This window comes from Antennarius striatus, chromosome 12 (assembly GCF_040054535.1).
Source record: "Antennarius striatus isolate MH-2024 chromosome 12, ASM4005453v1, whole genome shotgun sequence".
NCBI lineage: Eukaryota > Metazoa > Chordata > Actinopteri > Lophiiformes > Antennariidae > Antennarius > Antennarius striatus.
This window is the reverse complement of record NC_090787.1, coordinates 16,957,503-16,980,097: the sequence shown is the minus strand read 5'-3', so window position 1 is coordinate 16,980,097 and position 22,595 is coordinate 16,957,503. Positions and strand designations below refer to the sequence as shown.

Here is a 22,595-nt window from a genome sequence, read left to right as displayed (position 1 = left end):
ATTTAAAAAACAAAAAAACCCTAAAGTGGTGCTGTCAATGCTAGTGGTTCTCCTCCCTAACTGTGCGGATTGAATTTTATATAATTTTTAAAATTATATTAAGAGACAGACATTTTGAAAAATTCTTCATAGTCAATCTCCACTAAAAGCACTTCCAGATATTCCTCAGTAATGTTAAATGTGATTCAGCGTCACTGCTGCTGATAGCTTATGTTAAATGATAAAATTTCTGATGTTGTATTTTTGTGTTATTATGTGGCAAAGGAGCAGAGATTTACTGGCAAATAATTAGCTTCATATTTAAATGGAGCAACAAGTAGGAATGTGGAACAAGAACGTAATCACTGCAGCTGAAAGTTGTACAATTCAAGGTTTACACATACTTATATACAGTTTTTTTGGCATTGTACAAAAAAACTAGGCAAAAAACCCCCCAAAAATATTTTAAAATTAAACTAACCTTAGAAATTAAAATAATGTAGTTTTTTTTTTTTACATATGCCTCTCTGTAAAGCAGTTTCTGTCCAAATGAAGACACAGTCCCACATGGAAGGTTTTACATTTCTACTAGGTGAGGCTCACTCGTTTGTCCACTGGAAGGCAGCATGACAAATCCTGTGTTCAGTGGCTCGCTGACTGGTGTTAATGGCAACAGGAGTGTGGTATACCCCCCTCCTGTCCGATCTGCTGCTCCTGTCCACCCCTGGCACCCCTGAACTGGCAATGTCACAGTGCAGAATGTAGGCGTTGGCGGCTGCGATGTCCGCAAGGTGCAAGAACAGGCTGCACCACTGTCCACCCGGGCTCCTGGTGGTCTCCATGGCATGAGGTACCTGACTTGGGCAATGTCAAGCCATCTCCAGTTCTCCGGGGCTCCAAGCGATGGTATGGCTGAGCCTGTGGAGATCTGGACCTGGTCGTCCCCTGCCGTATCTGCGTAGACCTCTGTGCAGAGGGGCCACTATCCTCATAACTGTACACACACATGAAAACAACATGTGAAAAACTTGACATTGCTCAGATTATTGTTCATATACACATGATGTATAGTGAATTCAAATGTGGTTGTTAAAACTGAAATGCTCTGGCTCCCTACAACAATTTGATTAGTCAGTTAACAAAATAAAACCTTAGAAAATTTTGTGATCAGATTCTCACACTCACATCCATCACACACAAAGCTGGGCACATTGTCACATCAGATCACATCAGAAGCTCGCACATGTGCCGCAAAAGATGGGAAGACCAATGCTGTGACTTATCAGTGAGGTGCCAACACGCTGGAACAGCACATATGAAATGCTTTTGAGGCTACATGACGAGAGGGAACCTGTGTGGGCAACAGCTCTCACATACCGGGTGGTTGGGCAGGAGTGGGAATCAAACTGCCAACCTTGGGATCATTGGATGACCTGCTCTGCCAACTGAACCACTGCCGCCCCCAAAAACTCGTCACGAACAGGACTCAAACCTGTGCGGGGAAACCCCATTGGATTTCAAGTCCAACGCCTTAACCACTCGGCCACCGTGACTCCATGGAAAAGCAAAATCCCCGTTCACACGCGTCCTCATTCACAACACGTTCACTTGGATTTTTTAGTTATGATACATTTTCACATTATTATTTTACCGTAACAATCAGATATTTTAAAGTTAAATGAAAATATGAATATTAAATATTATGAAATAATAAAATAAAATAACTTTACATTATTAAAGCACCGCTGCATCATATTCACTTTACGCTCAGGGTCAATTGTTGTCATGGGTCTAGGCCCTAGGGTCACATGCCTAAACAGGAAGTGATAAATGTTTGCTGACTTTGTTAGACTCTCCTTGTGTTTTGTGTTGCTGGTTGTGTGAGCTGGGTTTTCTTTTCTGCAGGTAATGTTGGTCATGGTAGAGCATGTTTATTTACTGCCATTTGAGTTTCAATATTTATTTATTTCATTTTATCAGGGTAACTGTGTCTTCATGGAAGAGATTTGTCATTGATTGTCATTGATTTTCATTGATTTTACCCTCCTGTCACCTGAACTGCTGGACTGCACAGATAAATACCTCAAAATGGACATTTTTATTGAATATTTTCTACCTTGAGTTGGAAAATGTTTGTGAAATAGCTTCTTTTTCTTAAATGGACCAGGCCATCCACTGTTTCATGTAATGAATTTGTATAATTTTTTTCTTGCCCTTCTGAACTTTGCCTCTGGGCCATCCACCCACATGCCCCATCTATAAGAGCTTTGGTAGTTTCTTTTCAATAAGTGTCCCTCAATAGCTTGCCGTGATCGTATAGTGGTTAGTACTCTGCGTTGTGGCCGCAGCAACCCCGGTTCGAATCCGGGTCACGGCAGGGGAAAAAAAGTCCCTGACACGGCACAAGGGAAATTTTTATGGGCAGCAGTGGCTCAGTGGTAGAGCAGGTCATCCAATGTTCCAAAGATCGGTGGTTCGCACAGCTGCCTGGACTATAAGCTGACAGTAGGAGGTGTCAGCTCAACTCTGGAGCACTGCCAAGGTGCTGTCCCCTTTTACAAAATTGCTCATTTGTTTGTGTTTGACTCTAAGTCTCACTTAGAAACCCTTAAAACCAGCCAGCAACTGTGAATGAGGCAGAGCTTAGTGCTCCAGAGGAGGTGACATTAGAAACAGAGAAGGGAAGGGAGGTCATATGTTCTACACCTGAATGTCCTTCAGACTCCCAGGAGAATGTGCTCATCACAACAGACGAAACATCCATATCGTCCAGCTTACCCCTCATTAAACTGGACCAAGCTCCTCCTGATTGACAACCGTCTGAACCCCCCCCCCCCCAGGTTGTAAAAGTCAATCCCAAGATACCAGCAGCTGTAATATCCAGTGAGCAGCAACACTTTTCAATTATGCCATTAAGCTTGAAGGACTATCCTCATAACTGTACACACACATGAATACAACATGTGAAAAACTTGACATTGCTCAGATTATTGTTCATATACACATGATGGATACTGAATTCAAATGTGGTTGTTAAAACTGAAATGCTCTGGCTCCCTACAACAATTTGATTAGTTAACAAAATAAAACCTTAGAAAATTTTGTGATCAGATTCTCACACTCACATCCATCACACACAAAGCTGGGCACATTGTCACATCAGATCACATCAGAAGCTTGCACATGTGCAACAAAAGATGGGAAGACCAATGCTGTGACTTATCAGTGAGGTGCCAACATGCTGGAACAGCACATATGAAATGCTGTTGAGGCTACATGACGAGAGGGAACCTGTGTGGGCAACACCTCTCACATTCCAGGTCGTTGGGCAGGAGTGGGAATCAAACTGCCAACCTTGGGATCATTGGATGACCTGCTCTGCCAACTGAAGCACTGCCGCCCCCAAAATCTCGTCACGAACAGGATTCGAACCTGTGCGGGGAAACCCCATTGGATTTCGAGTCCAACGCCTTAACCTCTCGGCCACCGTGACTCCATGGAAAAGCAAAATCCCCGTTCACACGTGTCCTCATTCACAACACGTTCACTTGGATTTTTTAGTTATGATACATGTTCACACATTAAATGACTTTACATTATTAAAGCACCGCTGCATCATATTCACTTTACGCTCAGGGTCAATTGTTGTCATGGGTCTAGGCCCTAGGGTCACATGCCTAAACAGGAAGTGATAAATGTTTGCTGACTTTGTTGGACTCTCCTTGGGTTTTGTGTTGCTGGTTTTGTGAGCTGGGCTTCCTTTTCTACAGGTAATATTGGTCATGGTAGAGCATGTTTATTTACTGCCATTTGAGTTTCAATATTTATTTATTTCATTTTATCAGGGTAACTGTGTCTTCATGGAAGAGATTTGTCATTGATTTTCATTGATTTTACCCTCCTGTCACCTGAACTGCTGGACTGCACAGATAAATACCTCAAAATGGACATTTTTATTGAATATTTTCTACCTTGAGTTGGAAAATGTTTGTGAAATAGCTTCTTTTTCTTAAATGGACCAGGCCATCCACTGTTTCATGTAATGAATTTGTATAATTTTTTTCTTGCCCTTCTGAACTTTGCCTCTGGGCCATCCACCCACATGCCCCATCTATAAGAGCTTTGGTAGTTTCTTTTCAATAAGTGTCCCTCAGTAGCTTGCCGTGATCGTATAGTGGTTAGTACTCTGCGTTGTGGCCGCAGCAACCCCGGTTCGAATCCGGGTCACGGCAGGGGAAAGAAGTCCCTGACGTGGCATGAGGGAAGTTTTTGGGACAGCAGTGGCTCAGTGGTAGAGCAGGTCATCCAATATTCCAAAGATCAGTGGTTCGCCCAGCTGCCTGGACTATAAGCTGACAGTAGGAGGTGTCAGCTCACCTCTGGAGCACTGCCAAGGTGCTTTCCCCTTTTACAAAGTTGCTCATTTGTTTGTGTTTCTAAGGGTGTGCTCTTAATTTCCCTTCGAGGATTACTAAAGTATACTAAATTTAAAAAACAAACAAACCTTAAAGTGGTGCTGTCAATGCTAGTGGTTCTCCTCCCTAACTGTGTGGATTGAATTTTATATAATTTTTAAAATTATATTAAGAGACAGACATTTTGAAAAATTCTTCATAGTCAATCTCCACTAAAAGCACTTCCAGATATTCCTCAGTAATGTTAAATGTGATTCAGCGTCACTGCTGCTGATACCTTATGCTAAATGATGAAATTTCTGATGTTGTATTTTTGTGTTATTATGTGGCAAAAGAGCAGAGATTAACTGGCAAATAATTAGCTTCATATTTAAATGGAGCAACAAGTAGGAATGTGGAACAAGAACGTAATCACTGCAGCTGAAAGTTGTACAATTCAAGGTTTACACATACTTATTTACAGTTTTTTTTGGCATTGTACAAAAAAACTAGGCAAAACAAAACAAAAATATTTTAAAATTAAACTAACCTTAGAAATTAAAATAATGTTTGTTTGTTTTTTTTACATATGCCACGCTGTAAAGCAGTTTCTGTCCAAATGAAGACACAGTCCCACACTGAAGGTTTTACACTTCTACTAGGTGAGGCTCACTCGTTTGTCCACTGGAAGGCAGCATGACAAATCCTGTGTTCTGTGGCTCGCTGACTGGTGTTAATGGCAACAGGAGTGTGGTATACCCCCCTCCTGTCCGATCTGCTGCTCCTGTCCACCCCTGGCACCCCTGAACTGGCAATGTCACAGTGAAGAATGTAGGCGTTGGCGGCTGCGATGTCCACAAGGTGCAAGAACAGGCTGCACCACTGTCCACCCGGGCTCCTGGTGGTCTCCATGGCATGAGGTACCTGACTTGGGCAATGTCAAGCCATCTCCAGTTCTCCAGGGCTCCAAGCGATGGTATGGCTGAGCCTGTGGAGATCTGGACCTGGTCGTCCCCTGCCGTATCTGGGTAGACCTCTGTGCAGAGGGGCCACTATCCTCATAACTGTACACACACATGAAAACAACATGTGAAAAACTTGACATTGCTCAGATTATTGTTCATATGCACATGATGGATAGTGAATTTAAATGTGGTTGTTAAAACTGAAATGCTCTGGCTCCCTACAACAATTTGATTAGTCAGTTAACAAAATAAAACCTTAAAAGCAATGCAAATAGCAATAAATATAAAATAACATTTAAAATAAAACCCAGAAAGATGGGTTGACTTGATGTAATTTTCAGACCAGGTGGCCAAAAAGGGAGGAGGAACGGACACGACTGAAAATTGAAATACCTGTCACTACATGAATGAGATTTTGCAGTACAAAACTGCAAAACTTGAGTACATTTTTGTTGGAAATGCAATACTTTCCACAAAGTCACACTGCTGACAATTTGGATCAAGTCAATGGTTGGGCCATAACCAATTAACTGAAGTGTCTTGTGACCGATGCAGCACCTTACATCATTGCATTCGCTAGACAGCTCAGCATTCGGCACTCAATTTTCATTGCACATAGTCTCGATATATTGGTTAGAAAATCATGTGATCAGATTCTCACACTCACATCCATCACACACAAAGCTGGGCACATTGTCACATCAGATCACATCAGAAGCTCGCACATGTGCAGCAAAAGATGGGAAGACCAATGCTGTGACTTATCAGTGAGGTGCCAACACCCTGGAACAGCACATATGAAATGCTGTTGAGGCTACATGACGAGAGGGAACCTGTGTGGGCAACACCTCTCACATTCCGAGTGGTTGGGCAGGAGTGGGAATCAAACCTCCAACCTTGGGATCATTGGATGACCTGCTCGGCCAACTGAACCACTGATGCCCCCAAAAACTCGTCACGAACAGGATTCGAACCTGTGCGGGGAAACCCCATTGGATTTCAAGTCCAACGCCTTAACCTCTCGGCCACCGTGACTCCATGGAAAAGCAAAATCCCCGTTCACACGCGTCCTCATTCACAACACGTTCACTTGGATTTTTTAGTTATGATACATTTTCACATTATTATTTTACCGTAACAATCAGATATTTTAAAGTTAAATGAAAATATGAATATTAAATATTATGAAATAATAAAATAAAATAACTTTACATTATTAAAGCACCGCTGCATCATATTCACTTTACGCTCAGGGTCAATTGTTGTCATGGGTCTAGGCCCTAGGGTCACATGCCTAAACAGGAAGTGATAAATGTTTGCTGACTTTGTTAGACTCTCCTTGTGTTTTGTGTTGCTGGTTGTGTGAGCTGGGTTTCCTTTTCTGCAGGTAATGTTGGTCATGGTAGAGCATGTTTATTTACTGCCATTTGAGTTTCAATATTTATTTATTTCATTTTATCAGGGTAACTGTGTCTTCATGGAAGAGATTTGTCATTGATTGTCATTGATTTTCATTGATTTTACCCTCCTGTCACCTGAACTGCTGGACTGCACAGATAAATACCTCAAAATGGACATTTTTATTGAATATTTTCTACCTTGAGTTGGAAAATGTTTGTGAAATAGCTTCTTTTTCTTAAATGGACCAGGCCATCCACTGTTTCATGTAATGAATTTGTATAATTTTTTTCTTGCCCTTCTGAACTTTGCCTCTGGGCCATCCACCCACATGCCCCATCTATAAGAGCTTTGGTAGTTTCTTTTCAATAAGTGTCCCTCAGTAGCTTGCCGTGATCGTATAGTGGTTAGTACTCTGCGTTGTGGCCGCAGCAACCCCGGTTCGAATCCGGGTCACGGCAGGGGAAAAAAAGTCCCTGATGCGGCACAAGGGAAGCTTTTGGGGCAGCAGTGGCTCAGTGTTAGAGCGGGTCATGCAATGTTCCAAAGATCAGTGGTTCGCCCAGCTGCCATGACTATAATTTGACAGTAGGAGGTGTCAGCTCACCTCTGGAGCACTGCCAAGGTGCTGTCCACCTTTACAAAGTTGCTCATTTGTTTGTGTTTCTAAGGGTGTGCTCTTAATTTCTCTTCGAGGATTACTAAAGTATACTAAATTTAAAAAACAAAAAAACCCTAAAGTGGTGCTGTCAATGCTAGTGGTTCTCCTCCCTAACTGTGCGGATTGAATTTTATATAATTTTTAAAATTATATTAAGAGACAGACATTTTGAAAAATTCTTCATAGTCAATCTCCACTAAAAGCACTTCCAGATATTCCTCAGTAATGTTAAATGTGATTCAGCGTCACTGCTGCTGATAGCTTATGTTAAATGATAAAATTTCTGATGTTGTATTTTTGTGTTATTATGTGGCAAAGGAGCAGAGATTTACTGGCAAATAATTAGCTTCATATTTAAATGGAGCAACAAGTAGGAATGTGGAACAAGAACGTAATCACTGCAGCTGAAAGTTGTACAATTCAAGGTTTACACATACTTATATACAGTTTTTTTGGCATTGTACAAAAAAACTAGGCAAAAAACCCCCCAAAAATATTTTAAAATTAAACTAACCTTAGAAATTAAAATAATGTAGTTTTTTTTTTTTACATATGCCTCTCTGTAAAGCAGTTTCTGTCCAAATGAAGACACAGTCCCACATGGAAGGTTTTACATTTCTACTAGGTGAGGCTCACTCGTTTGTCCACTGGAAGGCAGCATGACAAATCCTGTGTTCAGTGGCTCGCTGACTGGTGTTAATGGCAACAGGAGTGTGGTATACCCCCCTCCTGTCCGATCTGCTGCTCCTGTCCACCCCTGGCACCCCTGAACTGGCAATGTCACAGTGCAGAATGTAGGCGTTGGCGGCTGCGATGTCCGCAAGGTGCAAGAACAGGCTGCACCACTGTCCACCCGGGCTCCTGGTGGTCTCCATGGCATGAGGTACCTGACTTGGGCAATGTCAAGCCATCTCCAGTTCTCCGGGGCTCCAAGCGATGGTATGGCTGAGCCTGTGGAGATCTGGACCTGGTCGTCCCCTGCCGTATCTGCGTAGACCTCTGTGCAGAGGGGCCACTATCCTCATAACTGTACACACACATGAAAACAACATGTGAAAAACTTGACATTGCTCAGATTATTGTTCATATACACATGATGTATAGTGAATTCAAATGTGGTTGTTAAAACTGAAATGCTCTGGCTCCCTACAACAATTTGATTAGTCAGTTAACAAAATAAAACCTTAGAAAATTTTGTGATCAGATTCTCACACTCACATCCATCACACACAAAGCTGGGCACATTGTCACATCAGATCACATCAGAAGCTCGCACATGTGCCGCAAAAGATGGGAAGACCAATGCTGTGACTTATCAGTGAGGTGCCAACACGCTGGAACAGCACATATGAAATGCTTTTGAGGCTACATGACGAGAGGGAACCTGTGTGGGCAACAGCTCTCACATACCGGGTGGTTGGGCAGGAGTGGGAATCAAACTGCCAACCTTGGGATCATTGGATGACCTGCTCTGCCAACTGAACCACTGCCGCCCCCAAAAACTCGTCACGAACAGGACTCAAACCTGTGCGGGGAAACCCCATTGGATTTCAAGTCCAACGCCTTAACCACTCGGCCACCGTGACTCCATGGAAAAGCAAAATCCCCGTTCACACGCGTCCTCATTCACAACACGTTCACTTGGATTTTTTAGTTATGATACATTTTCACATTATTATTTTACCGTAACAATCAGATATTTTAAAGTTAAATGAAAATATGAATATTAAATATTATGAAATAATAAAATAAAATAACTTTACATTATTAAAGCACCGCTGCATCATATTCACTTTACGCTCAGGGTCAATTGTTGTCATGGGTCTAGGCCCTAGGGTCACATGCCTAAACAGGAAGTGATAAATGTTTGCTGACTTTGTTAGACTCTCCTTGTGTTTTGTGTTGCTGGTTGTGTGAGCTGGGTTTTCTTTTCTGCAGGTAATGTTGGTCATGGTAGAGCATGTTTATTTACTGCCATTTGAGTTTCAATATTTATTTATTTCATTTTATCAGGGTAACTGTGTCTTCATGGAAGAGATTTGTCATTGATTGTCATTGATTTTCATTGATTTTACCCTCCTGTCACCTGAACTGCTGGACTGCACAGATAAATACCTCAAAATGGACATTTTTATTGAATATTTTCTACCTTGAGTTGGAAAATGTTTGTGAAATAGCTTCTTTTTCTTAAATGGACCAGGCCATCCACTGTTTCATGTAATGAATTTGTATAATTTTTTTCTTGCCCTTCTGAACTTTGCCTCTGGGCCATCCACCCACATGCCCCATCTATAAGAGCTTTGGTAGTTTCTTTTCAATAAGTGTCCCTCAATAGCTTGCCGTGATCGTATAGTGGTTAGTACTCTGCGTTGTGGCCGCAGCAACCCCGGTTCGAATCCGGGTCACGGCAGGGGAAAAAAAGTCCCTGACACGGCACAAGGGAAATTTTTATGGGCAGCAGTGGCTCAGTGGTAGAGCAGGTCATCCAATGTTCCAAAGATCGGTGGTTCGCACAGCTGCCTGGACTATAAGCTGACAGTAGGAGGTGTCAGCTCAACTCTGGAGCACTGCCAAGGTGCTGTCCCCTTTTACAAAATTGCTCATTTGTTTGTGTTTGACTCTAAGTCTCACTTAGAAACCCTTAAAACCAGCCAGCAACTGTGAATGAGGCAGAGCTTAGTGCTCCAGAGGAGGTGACATTAGAAACAGAGAAGGGAAGGGAGGTCATATGTTCTACACCTGAATGTCCTTCAGACTCCCAGGAGAATGTGCTCATCACAACAGACGAAACATCCATATCGTCCAGCTTACCCCTCATTAAACTGGACCAAGCTCCTCCTGATTGACAACCGTCTGAACCCCCCCCCCCCCAGGTTGTAAAAGTCAATCCCAAGATACCAGCAGCTGTAATATCCAGTGAGCAGCAACACTTTTCAATTATGCCATTAAGCTTGAAGGACTATCCTCATAACTGTACACACACATGAATACAACATGTGAAAAACTTGACATTGCTCAGATTATTGTTCATATACACATGATGGATACTGAATTCAAATGTGGTTGTTAAAACTGAAATGCTCTGGCTCCCTACAACAATTTGATTAGTTAACAAAATAAAACCTTAGAAAATTTTGTGATCAGATTCTCACACTCACATCCATCACACACAAAGCTGGGCACATTGTCACATCAGATCACATCAGAAGCTTGCACATGTGCAACAAAAGATGGGAAGACCAATGCTGTGACTTATCAGTGAGGTGCCAACATGCTGGAACAGCACATATGAAATGCTGTTGAGGCTACATGACGAGAGGGAACCTGTGTGGGCAACACCTCTCACATTCCAGGTCGTTGGGCAGGAGTGGGAATCAAACTGCCAACCTTGGGATCATTGGATGACCTGCTCTGCCAACTGAAGCACTGCCGCCCCCAAAATCTCGTCACGAACAGGATTCGAACCTGTGCGGGGAAACCCCATTGGATTTCGAGTCCAACGCCTTAACCTCTCGGCCACCGTGACTCCATGGAAAAGCAAAATCCCCGTTCACACGTGTCCTCATTCACAACACGTTCACTTGGATTTTTTAGTTATGATACATGTTCACACATTAAATGACTTTACATTATTAAAGCACCGCTGCATCATATTCACTTTACGCTCAGGGTCAATTGTTGTCATGGGTCTAGGCCCTAGGGTCACATGCCTAAACAGGAAGTGATAAATGTTTGCTGACTTTGTTGGACTCTCCTTGGGTTTTGTGTTGCTGGTTTTGTGAGCTGGGCTTCCTTTTCTACAGGTAATATTGGTCATGGTAGAGCATGTTTATTTACTGCCATTTGAGTTTCAATATTTATTTATTTCATTTTATCAGGGTAACTGTGTCTTCATGGAAGAGATTTGTCATTGATTTTCATTGATTTTACCCTCCTGTCACCTGAACTGCTGGACTGCACAGATAAATACCTCAAAATGGACATTTTTATTGAATATTTTCTACCTTGAGTTGGAAAATGTTTGTGAAATAGCTTCTTTTTCTTAAATGGACCAGGCCATCCACTGTTTCATGTAATGAATTTGTATAATTTTTTTCTTGCCCTTCTGAACTTTGCCTCTGGGCCATCCACCCACATGCCCCATCTATAAGAGCTTTGGTAGTTTCTTTTCAATAAGTGTCCCTCAGTAGCTTGCCGTGATCGTATAGTGGTTAGTACTCTGCGTTGTGGCCGCAGCAACCCCGGTTCGAATCCGGGTCACGGCAGGGGAAAGAAGTCCCTGACGTGGCATGAGGGAAGTTTTTGGGACAGCAGTGGCTCAGTGGTAGAGCAGGTCATCCAATATTCCAAAGATCAGTGGTTCGCCCAGCTGCCTGGACTATAAGCTGACAGTAGGAGGTGTCAGCTCACCTCTGGAGCACTGCCAAGGTGCTTTCCCCTTTTACAAAGTTGCTCATTTGTTTGTGTTTCTAAGGGTGTGCTCTTAATTTCCCTTCGAGGATTACTAAAGTATACTAAATTTAAAAAACAAACAAACCTTAAAGTGGTGCTGTCAATGCTAGTGGTTCTCCTCCCTAACTGTGTGGATTGAATTTTATATAATTTTTAAAATTATATTAAGAGACAGACATTTTGAAAAATTCTTCATAGTCAATCTCCACTAAAAGCACTTCCAGATATTCCTCAGTAATGTTAAATGTGATTCAGCGTCACTGCTGCTGATACCTTATGCTAAATGATGAAATTTCTGATGTTGTATTTTTGTGTTATTATGTGGCAAAAGAGCAGAGATTAACTGGCAAATAATTAGCTTCATATTTAAATGGAGCAACAAGTAGGAATGTGGAACAAGAACGTAATCACTGCAGCTGAAAGTTGTACAATTCAAGGTTTACACATACTTATTTACAGTTTTTTTTGGCATTGTACAAAAAAACTAGGCAAAACAAAACAAAAATATTTTAAAATTAAACTAACCTTAGAAATTAAAATAATGTTTGTTTGTTTTTTTTACATATGCCACGCTGTAAAGCAGTTTCTGTCCAAATTAAGACACAGTCCCACACTGAAGGTTTTACACTTCTACTAGGTGAGGCTCACTCGTTTGTCCACTGGAAGGCAGCATGACAAATCCTGTGTTCTGTGGCTCTCTGACTGGTGTTAATGGCAACAGGAGTGTGGTATACCCCCTCCTGTCCGATCTGCTGCTCCTGTCCACCCCTGGCACCCCTGAACTGGCAATGTCACAGTGAAGAATGTAGGCGTTGGCGGCTGCGATGTCCACAAGGTGCAAGAACAGGCTGCACCACTGTCCACCCGGGCTCCTGGTGGTCTCCATGGCATGAGGTACCTGACTTGGGCAATGTCAAGCCATCTCCAGTTCTCCAGGGCTCCAAGCGATGGTATGGCTGAGCCTGTGGAGATCTGGACCTGGTCGTCCCCTGCCGTATCTGCGTAGACCTCTGTGCAGAGGGGCCACTATCCTCATAACTGTACACACACATGAAAACAACATGTGAAAAACTTGACATTGCTCAGATTATTGTTCATATGCACATGATGGATAGTGAATTCAAATGTGGTTGTTAAAACTGAAATGCTCTGGCTCCCTACAACAATGTGATTAGTCAGTTAACAAAATAAAACCTTAAAAGCAATACAGAAAGAAACATAAAAATAGCAATAAATATAAAATAACATTTAAAATAAAACCCAGAAAGATGGGTTGACTTGATGTAATTTTCAGACCAGGTGGCCAAAAAGGGAAGAGGAACGGACACGACTGAAAATTGAAATACCTGTCACTACATGAATGAGATTTTGCAGTACAAAACTGCAAAACTTGTGTACATTTTTGTTGGAAATGCAATACTTTCCACAAAGTCACACTGCTGACAATTTGGATCAAGTCAATGGTTGGGCCATAACCAATTAACTGAAGTGTCTTGTGATCGATGCAGCACCATACATCATTGCATCCCCTAGACAGCTCAGCATTCGGCACTCAATTTTCATTGCACATAGTCTCAATATATTAGTTAGAAAATCATGTGATCAGATTCTCACACTCACATCCATCACACACAAAGCTGGGCACATTGTCACATCAGATCACATCAGAAGCTCGCACATGTGCAGCAAAAGATGGGAAGACCAATGCTGTGACTTATCAGTGAGGTGCCAACACGCTGGAACAGCACATATGAAATGCTGTTGAGGCTACATGACGAGAGGGAACCTGTGTGGGCAACACCTCTCACATTCCGGGTGGTTGGGCAGGAGTGGGAATCAAACCGCCAACCTTGGGATCATTGGACGACCTGCTCTGCCAACTGAACCACTGCCGCCCCCAAAAACTCGTCACGAACAGGATTTGAACCTGTGCGGGGAAACCCCATTGGATTTCAAGTCCAACGCCTTAACCTCTCGGCCACCGTGACTCCATGGAAAAGCAAAATCCCCGTTCACACGTGTCCTCATTCACAACACGTTCACTTGGATTTTTTAGTTATGATACATGTTCCCACATAAAATGACTTTATATTATTAAAGCACCGATGCATCATATTCACTTAACGCTCAGGGTCAATTGTTGTCATGGGTCTAGGCCCTAGGGTCACGTGCCTAAACAGGAAGTGATAAATGTTTGCTGACTTTGTTAGACTCTCCTTGTGTTTTGTGTTGCTGGTTGTGTGAGCTGGGGTTCCTTTTCTGCAGGTAATGTTGGTCATGGTAGAGCATGTTTATTTACTGCCGTTTGAGTTTCAATATTTATTTATTTCATTTTATCAGGGTAACTGTCTCTTCATGGAAGAGATCTGTCATTGATTGTCATTGATTTTCATTGATTTTACCCTCCTGTCACCTGAACTGCTGGACTGCACAGATAAATACCTCAAAATGGACATTTTTATTGAATATTTTCTACCTTGAGTTGGAAAATGTTTGTGAAATAGCTTCTTTTTCTTCAATGGACCAGGCCATCCACTTTTTCATGTAATGAATTTGTTTTGTTTTTTTCCTTCCCTTCTGAACTTTGCCTCTGGGCCATCCACCCACATGCCCTATCTATAAGAGCTATGGTAGTTTCTTTTCAATAAGTGTCCCTCAGTAGCTTGCCGTGATCGTATAGTGGTTAGTACTCTGCGTTGTGGCCGCAGCAACCCCGGTTCGAGTCCGGGTCACGGCAGGGGAAAAAAAGTCCCTGACACGGCACAAGGGAAATTTTTATGGGCAGCAGTGGCTCAGTGGTAGAGCAGGTCATCCAATGTTCCAAAGATCGGTGGTTCGCACAGCTGCCTGGACTATAAGCTGACAGTAGGAGGTGTCAGCTCAACTCTGGAGCACTGCCAAGGTGCTGTCCCCTTTTACAAAATTGCTCATTTGTTTGTGTTTGACTCTAAGTCTCACTTAGAAACCCTTAAAACCAGCCAGCAACTGTGAATGAGGCAGAGCTTAGTGCTCCAGAGGAGGTGACATTAGAAACAGAGAAGGGAAGGGAGGTCATATGTTCTACACCTGAATGTCCTTCAGAATCCCAGGAGAATGTGCTCATCACAACAGACGAAACATCCATATCGTCCAGCTTACCCCTCATTAAACTGGACCAAGCTCCTCCTGATTGACAACCGTCTGAACCCCCCCCCCCCAGGTTGTAAAAGTCAATCCCAAGATACCAGCAGCTGTAATATCCAGTGAGCAGCAACACTTTTCAATTATGCCATTAAGCTTGAAGGACTATCCTCATAACTGTACACACACATGAATACAACATGTGAAAAACTTGACATTGCTCAGATTATTGTTCATATACACATGATGGATACTGAATTAAAATGTGGTTGTTAAAACTGAAATGCTCTGGCTCCCTACAACAATTTGATTAGTTAACAAAATAAAACCTTAGAAAATTTTGTGATCAGATTCTCACACTCACATCCATCACACACAAAGCTGGGCACATTGTCACATCAGATCACATCAGAAGCTCGCACATGTGCAGCAAAAGATGGGAAGACCAATGCTGTGACTTATCAGTGAGGTGCCAATATGCTGGAACAGCACATATGAAATGCTGTTGAGGCTACATGACGAGAGGGAACCTGTGTGGGCAACACCTCTCACATTCCAGGTCGTTGGGCAGGAGTGGGAATCAAACCGCCAACCTTGGGATCATTGGATGACCTGCTCGGCCAACTGAACCACTGATGCCCCAAAAACTCGTCACGAACAGGATTCGAACCTGTGCGGGGAAACCCCATTGGATTTCGAGTCCAACGCCTTAACCTCTCGGCCACCGTGACTCCATGGAAAAGCAAAATCCCCGTTCACACGTGTCCTCATTCACAACACGTTCACTTGGATTTTTTAGTTATGATACATGTTCACACATTAAATGACTTTACATTATTAAAGCACCGCTGCATCATATTCACTTTACTCTCAGGGTCAATTGTTGTCATGGGTCTAGGCCCTAGGGTCACATGCCTAAACAGGAAGTGATAAATGTTTGCTGACTTTGTTGGACTCTCCTTGGGTTTTGTGTTGCTGGTTTTGTGAGCTGGGCTTCCTTTTCTACAGGTAATATTGGTCATGGTAGAGCATGTTTATTTACTGCCATTTGAGTTTCAATATTTATTTATTTCATTTTATCAGGGTAACTGTGTCTTCATGGAAGAGATTTGTCATTGATTTTCATTGATTTTACCCTCCTGTCACCTGAACTGCTGGACTGCACAGATAAATACCTCAAAATGGACATTTTTATTGAATATTTTCTACCTTGAGTTGGAAAATGTTTGTGAAATAGCTTCTTTTTCTTAAATGGACCTGGCCATCCACTGTTTCATGTAATGAATTTGTATAATTTTTTTCTTGCCCTTCTGAACTTTGCCTCTGGGCCATCCACCCACATGCCCCATCTATAAGAGCTTTGGTAGTTTCTTTTCAATAAGTGTCCCTCAGTAGCTTGCCGTGATCGTATAGTGGTTAGTACTCTGCGTTGTGGCCGCAGCAACCCCGGTTCGAATCCGGGTCACGGCAGGGGAAAGAAGTCCCTGACGTGGCATGAGGGAAGTTTTTGGGACAGCAGTGGCTCAGTGGTAGAGCAGGTCATCCAATATTCCAAAGATCAGTGGTTCGCCCAGCTGCCTGGACTATAAGCTGACAGTAGGAGGTGTCAGCTCACCTCTGGAGCACTGCCAAGGTGCTTTCCCCTTTTACAAAGTTGCTCATTTGTTTGTGTTTCTAAGGGTGTGCTCTTAATTTCCCTTCGAGGATTACTAAAGTATACTAAATTTAAAAAACAAACAAACCTTAAAGTGGGGCTGTAAATGGTAGTGGTTCTCCTCCCTAACTGTGTGGATTGAATTTTATATAATTTTTAAAATTATATTAAGAGACAGACATTTTGAAAATTCTTCATAGTCAATCTCCACTAAAAGCACTTCCAGATATTCCTCAGTAATGTTAAATGTGATTCAGCGTCACTGCTGCTGATACCTTATGTTAAATGATGAAATTTCTGATGTTGTATTTTTGTGTTATTATGTGGCAAAGGAGCAGAGATTAACTGGCAAATAATTAGCTTCATATTTAAATGGAGCAACAAGTAGGAATGTGGAACAAGAATGTAATCACTGCAGCTGAAAGTTGTACAATTCAAGGTTTACACATACTTATTTACAGTTTTTTTGGCATTGTACAAAAAAATTAGGCAAAAACCCCCAAAAAATATTTTAAAATTAAACTAACTTTAGAAATTAAAATAATGTTTGTTTGTTTCTTTTTTACATATGCCACGCTGTAAAGCAGTTTCTGTCCAAATTAAGACACAGTCCCACATGGAAGGTTTTACATTTCTACTAGGTGAGGCTCACTCGTTTGTCCACTGGAAGGCAGCATGACAAATCCTGTGTTCTGTGGCTCTGTGACTGGTGTTATTGGCAACAGGAGTGTGGTATACCCCCCTCCTGTCCGATCTGCTGCTCCTGTCCACCCCTGGCACCCCTGAACTGGCAATGTCACAGTGAAGAATGTAGGCGTTGGCGGCTGCGATGTCCACAAGGTGCAAGAACAGGCTGCACCACTGTCCACCTGGGCTCCTGGTGGTCTCCATGGCATGAGTGACCTGACTTGGGCAATGTCAAGCCATCTCCAGTTCTCCAGGGCTCCAAACGATGGTATGGCTGAGCCTGTGGAGATCTGGACCTGGTCCTCACATGCCGTATCTGGGTAGACCTCTGTGCAGAGGGGCCACTATCCTCATAACTGTACACGCACATGAAAACAACATGTGAAAAAATTGACATTGCTCAGATTATTGTTCATATGCAAATGATGGATAGTGAATTCAAATGTGGTTGTTAAAACTGAAATGCTCTGGCTCCCTACAACAATGTGATAAGTCAGTTAACAAAATAAAACCTTAAAAGCAATACAGAAAGAAACATAAAAATAGCAATAAATATAAAATAACATTTAAAATAAAACCCAGAAAGATGGGTTGACTTGATGTAATTTTCAGACCAGGTGGCCAAAAAGGGAAGAGGAACGGACACGACTGAAAATTGAAATACCTGTCACTACATGAATGAGATTTTGCAGTACAAAACTGCAAAACTTGTGTACATTTTTGCTGGAAATGCAATACTTTCCACAAAGTCACACTGCTGACAATTTGGATCAAGTCAATGGTTGGGCCATAACCAATTAACTGAAGTGTCTTGTGACCGATGCAGCACCTTACATCATTGCATCAGCTAGACAGCTCAGCATTCGGCACTCAATTTTCATTGCACATAGTCTCAATATATTAGTTAGAATATCATGTGATCAGATTCTCACACTCACATCCATCACACACAAAGCTGGGCACATTGTCACATCAGATCACATCAGAAGCTCGCACATGTGCAGCAAACGATGGGAAGACCAATGCTGTGACTTATCAGTGAGGTGCCAACACGCTGGAACAGCACATATGAAATGCTGTTGAGGCTACATGACGAGAGGGAACCTGTGTGGGCAACACCTCTCACATTCCGGGTGGTTGGGCAGGAGTGGGAATCAAACTGCCAACCTTGGGATCATTGGATGACCTGCTCTGCCAACTGAACCACTGCCGCCCCCAAAAACTCGTCACGAACAGGACTCAAACCTGTGCGGGGAAACCCCATTGGATTTCAAGTCCAACGCCTTAACCACTCGGCCACCGTGACTCCATGGAAAAGCAAAATCCCTGTTCACACGCGTCCTCATTCACAACACGTTCACTTGGATTTTTTAGTTATGATACATTTTCACATTATTATTTTACCGTAACAATCAGATATTTTAAAGTTAAATGAAAATATGAATATGAAATATTATGAAATAATAAAATAAAATAACTTTACATTATTAAAGCACCGCTGCATCATATTCACTTTACGCTCAGGGTCAATTGTTGTCATGGGTCTAGGCCCTAGGGTCACATGCCTAAACAGGAAGTGATAAATGTTTGCTGACTTTGTTAGACTCTCCTTGTGTTTTGTGTTGCTGGTTGTGTGAGCTGGGCTTCCTTTTCTGCAGGTAATGTTGGTCATGGTAGAGCATGTTTATTTACTGCCGTTTGAGTTTCAATATTTATTTATTTCATTTTATCAGGGTAACTGTCTCTTCATGGAAGAGATCTGTCATTGATTGTCATTGATTTTCATTGATTTTACCCTCCTGTCACCTGAACTGCTGGACTGCACAGATAAATACCTCAAAATGGACATTTTTATTGAATATTTTCTACCTTGAGTTGGAAAATGTTTGTGAAATAGCTTCTTTTTCTTAAATGGACCAGGCCATCCACTGTTTCATGTAATGAATTTGTATAATTTTTTTCTTGCCCTTCTGAACTTTGCCTCTGGGCCATCCACCCACATGCCCCATCTATAAGAGCTTTGTTAGTTTCTTTTCAATAAGTGTCCCTCAGTAGCTTGCCGTGATCGTATAGTGGTTAGTACTCTGCGTTGTGGCCGCAGCAACCCCGGTTCGAGTCCGGGTCACGGCAGGGGAAAAAAAGTCCCTGACACGGCACGAGGGAAGTTTTTGGGGCAGCAGTGGCTCAGTGGTAGAGCGGGTCATCCAATGTTCCAAAGATCGGTGGTTCTGCCTGGACTGTAAGCTGACAGTAGGAGGTGTCAGCTCACCTCTGGAGCACTGCCAAGATGCTGTCCCCTTTTACAAAGTTGCTCATTTGTTTGTTTGTAAGAGTGTGCTCTTAATTTCCCTTCAAGGATTACTAAAGTATACTAAATTTAAAAAACAAACAAACCTTAAAGTGGTACTGTCAATGCTAGTGGTTCTCCTCCCTAACTGTGTGGATTGAATTATATATAATTTTTAAAATTATATTAAGAGACAGACATTTTGAAAAATTCTTCATAGTCAATCTCCACTAAAAGCACTTCCAGATATTCCTCAGTAATGTTAAATGTGATTCAGCATCACTGCTGCTGATACCTTATGTTAAATGATGAAATGTCTGATGTTGTATTTTTGTGTTATTATGTGGCAAAGGAGCAGAGATTAACTAGCAAATAATTAGCTTCATATTTAAATGGAGCAACAAGTAGGAATGTGGAACAAGAATGTAATCACTGCAGCTGAAAGTTGTACAATTCAAGGTTTACACATACTTATATACAGTTTTTTTCGGCATTGTACAAAAAAACTAGGCAAAAAACAAAACAAAAATATTTTAAAATTAAACTAACCTTAGAAATTAAAATAATGTTTGTTTGTTTTTTTTACATATGCCACGCTGTAAAGCAGTTTCTGTCCAAATTAAGACACAGTCCCACATGGAAGGTTTTACATTTCTACTAGGTGAGGCTCACTCGTTTGTCCACTGGAAGGCAGCATGACAAATCCTGTGTCCTGTGGCTCTCTGACTGCTGTTAATGGCAACAGGAGTGTGGTATACCCCCCTTCTGTCCGATCTGCTGCTCCTGTCCACCCCTGGCACCCCTGAACTGGCAATGTCACAGTGAAGAATGTAGGCGTTGGCGGCTGCGATGTCCACAAGGTGCAAGAACAGGCTGCACCACTGTCCACCCGGGCTCCTGGTGGTCTCCATGGCATGAGGTACCTGACTTGGGCAATGTCAAGCCATCTCCAGTTCTCCAGGGCTCCAAGCAATGGTATGGCTGAGCCTGTGGAGATCTGGACCTGGTCCTCCCATGCCTTATCTGGGTAGACCTCTGTGCAGAGGGGCCACTATCCTCATAACTGTACACACACATGAAAACAACATGTGAAAAACTTGACATTGCTCAGATTATTGTTCATATGCACATGATGGATAGTGAATTCAAATGTGGTTGTTAAAACTGAAATGCTATGGCTCCCTACAACAATGTGATAAGTCAGTTAACAAAATAAAACCTTAAAAGCAATACAGAAAGAAACATAAAAATAGCAATAAAAATGAAATAACATTTAAAATAAAACCCAGAAAGATGGGTTGACTTCATGTAATTTTCAGACCAGGTGGCCAAAAAGGGAGGAGGAACGGACACGACTGAAAATTGAAATACTTGTCACTACATGAATGAGATTTTGAAGTACAAAACTGCAAAACTTGTGTACATTTTTGTTGGAAATGCAATACTTTCCACAAAGTCACACTGCTGACAATTTGGATGAAGTCAATGGTTGGGCCATAACCAATTAACATTAGTGTCTTGTGATCGATGCAGGACCATACATCATTGCATTCGCTAGACAGCTCAGCATTCGGCACTCAATTTTCATTGCACATAGTCTCAATATATTAGTTAGTAAATCATGTGATCAGATTCCCACACTCACATCCATCACACACAAAGCTGGGCACATTGTCACATCAGATCACATCAGAAGCTCGCACATGTGCAGCAAAAGATGGGAAGACCAATGCTGTGACTTATCAGTGAGGTGCCAACACGCTGGAACAGCACATATGAAATGCTGTTGAGGCTACATGACGAGAGGGAACCTGTGTGGGCAACACCTCTCATATTCCGGGTGGTTGGGCAGGAGTGGGAATCAAACCGCCAACCTTGGGATCATTGGACGACCTGCTCTGCCAACTGAACCCCTGCCAACCCCAAAAACACGTCACGAACAGGATTTGAACCTGTGTGGGGAAACCCCATTGGATTTCGAGTCCAACGCCTTAACCTCTCGGCCACCGTGACTCCATGGAAAAGCAAAATCCCCGTTCACACGTGTCCTCATTCACAACACGTTCACTTGGATTTTTTAGTTATGATACATGTTCACACATTAAATGACTTTACATTATTAAAGCACCGATGCATCATATTCACTTAACGCTCAGGGTCAATTGTTGTCATGGGTCTAGGCCCTAGGGTCACATGCCTAAACAGGAAGTGATAAATGTTTGCTGACCTTGTTAGACTCTCCTTGGGTTTTGTGTTGCTGGTTGTGTGAGCTGGGCTTCCTTTTCTGCAGGTAATATTGGTCATGGTAGAGCATGTTTATTTACTGCCATTTGAGTTTCAATATTTATTTATTTCATTTTATCAGGGTGACTGTCTCTTCATGGAAGAGATCTGTCATTGATTTTCATTGATTTTACCCTCCTGTCACCTGAACTGCTGGACTGCACAGATAAATACCTCAAAATGGACATTTTTATTGAATATTTTCTACCTTGAGTTGGAAAATGTTTGTGAAATAGCTTCTTTTTCTTAAAGGGACCAGGCCATCCACTGTTTCATGTAATGAATTTGTATATTTTTTTTCTTGCCCTTCTGAACTTTGCCTCTGGGCCATCCACCCACATGCCCCATCTATAAGAGCTTTGTTAGTTTCTTTTCAATAAGTGTCCCTCAGTAGCTTGCTGTGATCGTATAGTGGTTAGTACTCTGCGTTGTGGCCGCAGCAACCCCGGTTCGAGTCCGGGTCACAGCAGGGGAAAGAAGTCCCTGACACGGCACAAGGGAAGTTTTTCGGGCAGCAGTGGCTCAGTGGTAGAGCAGGTCATCCAATGTTCCAAAGATCGGTGGTTCGCCCAGCTGCCTGGACTATAAGCTGACAGTAGGAGGTGTCAGCTCACCTCTGGAGCACTGCCAAGGTGCTTTCCCCTTTTACAAAGTTGCTCATTTGTTTGTGTTTGTAAGAGTGTGCTCTTAATTTCCCTTCGAGGATTACTAAAGT

General features: G+C 42.3%; 18 non-coding genes across 18 annotated transcripts; 9 read left to right on the top strand and 9 right to left on the bottom strand.

The window, feature by feature from the left end:
- Positions 1–1,450: 1,450 nt before the first annotated feature.
- Positions 1,451–1,532, bottom strand: trnas-uga (transfer RNA serine (anticodon UGA)). The gene has a single exon. It is a non-coding gene; the product is annotated as a tRNA-Ser (tRNA).
- Positions 1,533–2,284: 752 nt separating this feature from the next.
- On the top strand, positions 2,285–2,356 carry trnah-gug (transfer RNA histidin (anticodon GUG)). Its single transcript has one exon. It is a non-coding gene; the product is annotated as a tRNA-His (tRNA).
- Positions 2,357–3,390: 1,034 nt separating this feature from the next.
- Positions 3,391–3,472, bottom strand: trnas-cga (transfer RNA serine (anticodon CGA)). The gene has a single exon. It is a non-coding gene; the product is annotated as a tRNA-Ser (tRNA).
- Positions 3,473–4,139: 667 nt separating this feature from the next.
- Positions 4,140–4,211, top strand: trnah-gug (transfer RNA histidin (anticodon GUG)). The gene has a single exon. It is a non-coding gene; the product is annotated as a tRNA-His (tRNA).
- Positions 4,212–6,291: 2,080 nt separating this feature from the next.
- Positions 6,292–6,373, bottom strand: trnas-uga (transfer RNA serine (anticodon UGA)). Its single transcript has one exon. It is a non-coding gene; the product is annotated as a tRNA-Ser (tRNA).
- A 752-nt stretch (positions 6,374–7,125) lies between these two features.
- trnah-gug (transfer RNA histidin (anticodon GUG)) lies at positions 7,126–7,197 on the top strand. The gene has a single exon. It is a non-coding gene; the product is annotated as a tRNA-His (tRNA).
- Positions 7,198–8,901: 1,704 nt separating this feature from the next.
- Positions 8,902–8,983, bottom strand: trnas-uga (transfer RNA serine (anticodon UGA)). Its single transcript has one exon. It is a non-coding gene; the product is annotated as a tRNA-Ser (tRNA).
- A 752-nt stretch (positions 8,984–9,735) lies between these two features.
- trnah-gug (transfer RNA histidin (anticodon GUG)) lies at positions 9,736–9,807 on the top strand. Its single transcript has one exon. It is a non-coding gene; the product is annotated as a tRNA-His (tRNA).
- A 1,034-nt stretch (positions 9,808–10,841) lies between these two features.
- Positions 10,842–10,923, bottom strand: trnas-cga (transfer RNA serine (anticodon CGA)). The gene has a single exon. It is a non-coding gene; the product is annotated as a tRNA-Ser (tRNA).
- A 667-nt stretch (positions 10,924–11,590) lies between these two features.
- On the top strand, positions 11,591–11,662 carry trnah-gug (transfer RNA histidin (anticodon GUG)). The gene has a single exon. It is a non-coding gene; the product is annotated as a tRNA-His (tRNA).
- A 2,093-nt stretch (positions 11,663–13,755) lies between these two features.
- On the bottom strand, positions 13,756–13,837 carry trnas-uga (transfer RNA serine (anticodon UGA)). The gene has a single exon. It is a non-coding gene; the product is annotated as a tRNA-Ser (tRNA).
- A 677-nt stretch (positions 13,838–14,514) lies between these two features.
- trnah-gug (transfer RNA histidin (anticodon GUG)) lies at positions 14,515–14,586 on the top strand. Its single transcript has one exon. It is a non-coding gene; the product is annotated as a tRNA-His (tRNA).
- Positions 14,587–15,618: 1,032 nt separating this feature from the next.
- On the bottom strand, positions 15,619–15,700 carry trnas-cga (transfer RNA serine (anticodon CGA)). The gene has a single exon. It is a non-coding gene; the product is annotated as a tRNA-Ser (tRNA).
- Positions 15,701–16,367: 667 nt separating this feature from the next.
- On the top strand, positions 16,368–16,439 carry trnah-gug (transfer RNA histidin (anticodon GUG)). The gene has a single exon. It is a non-coding gene; the product is annotated as a tRNA-His (tRNA).
- Positions 16,440–18,534: 2,095 nt separating this feature from the next.
- On the bottom strand, positions 18,535–18,616 carry trnas-uga (transfer RNA serine (anticodon UGA)). Its single transcript has one exon. It is a non-coding gene; the product is annotated as a tRNA-Ser (tRNA).
- A 752-nt stretch (positions 18,617–19,368) lies between these two features.
- trnah-gug (transfer RNA histidin (anticodon GUG)) lies at positions 19,369–19,440 on the top strand. The gene has a single exon. It is a non-coding gene; the product is annotated as a tRNA-His (tRNA).
- Positions 19,441–21,528: 2,088 nt separating this feature from the next.
- Positions 21,529–21,610, bottom strand: trnas-cga (transfer RNA serine (anticodon CGA)). Its single transcript has one exon. It is a non-coding gene; the product is annotated as a tRNA-Ser (tRNA).
- A 667-nt stretch (positions 21,611–22,277) lies between these two features.
- trnah-gug (transfer RNA histidin (anticodon GUG)) lies at positions 22,278–22,349 on the top strand. Its single transcript has one exon. It is a non-coding gene; the product is annotated as a tRNA-His (tRNA).
- The last annotated feature ends 246 nt before the right edge of the window (positions 22,350–22,595 follow it).